The sequence below is a fragment of the Arachis ipaensis genome, chromosome B06, assembly GCF_000816755.2.
Source record: "Arachis ipaensis cultivar K30076 chromosome B06, Araip1.1, whole genome shotgun sequence".
Taxonomy (NCBI): domain Eukaryota; kingdom Viridiplantae; phylum Streptophyta; class Magnoliopsida; order Fabales; family Fabaceae; genus Arachis; species Arachis ipaensis.
In genome coordinates, this window is record NC_029790.2 from 25,538,585 (window position 1) to 25,539,962 (window position 1,378).

A 1,378-nucleotide genomic window follows, 5' to 3' on the forward strand; every position below is an offset into this window, starting at 1 on the left:
CCCTTGCGTCCAACCCGCCGCCGCCCCTGCCTCCAACCCGCGCCCAGGTCAAACCATCTTCTTGCTCCCAATGGCCTCCAGAAAGGCTCCTTTTCACACAATACAGCCATCCCCTTCGCTATCAAGGGAAAAGGCCAAGGCCTCTGCCTCCTCCAAAGGCAAATGGGTGCCTCTCATTGTGATGGAATTCGCAAAAGCAGAGAAATTTTAGCAAAATCAGCTGGCACTGAATCTGGCGGCACTTCCTCTTCCACACTTACCCAAAGTGTCAGTCAGCTTCTAATTTTTATTTGAACCACTACAAACAGGAATGAGGCAATCATTCCTTATTTTGTTGTTGATCAATGATTAGGTAGTTGGGCTCTTCCATTTGATTGTGTCCCTGGGGCTTATTCTTGCAACAGACAAGTATTTGAAGAAAGCGTTTGTAGCTGCTGCCATTAAGTTCCCCAGCGCATTGTTCAGGATGTTCTGTATATTCTCGCTTCTAATTGTTCTTGACTCCACCCTACCTTCTGCGGCTACTGCCTTGATGAACTTCTTTGAGCGAGCCTGCGTTCATGTTCATACAAAGATATCTCCCTTTGTTCTATATTCCATCTTTGGTTGTCCTGCCTCTTTCTGTCAGAGATATTCTGCCTGCTTCTGGCATCAAAATTTGCCTCATTCTAGGTCCCTTTTTTCTCTCAACAACTACTCATCATTCATATTTCTTTATGCACCTTGTCGACTCTCATTTGCAGTTGGAGGATGGCTAGCTACGATTTGTGTTGCCGGTTTCACGGCTATAGCAGTGAGAAAAGCAGTGAAGACACAAATGGTAGATGCCGAACCTATGGGAAAACCCTCCCCATTTTCTACCTTTGAAGTGTGGATATGGTCTGGGGTTCTCCTTGCTTCGTTCCTCGGTGCATTGTTCTACCCAACAGCATTGGGGATAGCTGCCAGAACGTCCCTTCCATTCTTGCTTGCTGCAACTGTCTCCAACCCTGGGAGCAAGAAGATGGTTTTTGTTGTTGCTTTACCATTGTTGATTCACCCTTCTCTTTCTCTGTTCTTCGTTCTTCCTATTTTTCTTTTTTCTTTTTTTAATTTTTGAAGAACATATACATGATTGATGATGGATTGTTGCTAATTTTGTGATTATTTTGTGATTGATGTTGTTGCTGAAATTTTTATTTATTTTGTGGTTAGAGGTAAATGATGAGGGAGAGTAAGAGTCTTGGAGAGGGAGGGAGAGAGAAAGAAGCTTGGTGATGAAGAAGGAGGTAAGAGGTTTGGTGATGAAGAAGGGAATTGGGGGTTACTGGGTTAGTGGTGATGAAGAAGGGGGTAATTTCTTTCCTTTTTTCTTTAATTTTATTTTATAATTTTTTAA

General features: G+C 43.2%; 1 pseudogene; it reads left to right on the plus strand.

The window, feature by feature from the left end:
* On the plus strand, positions 110–1,143 carry LOC107646722 (annotated as a pseudogene).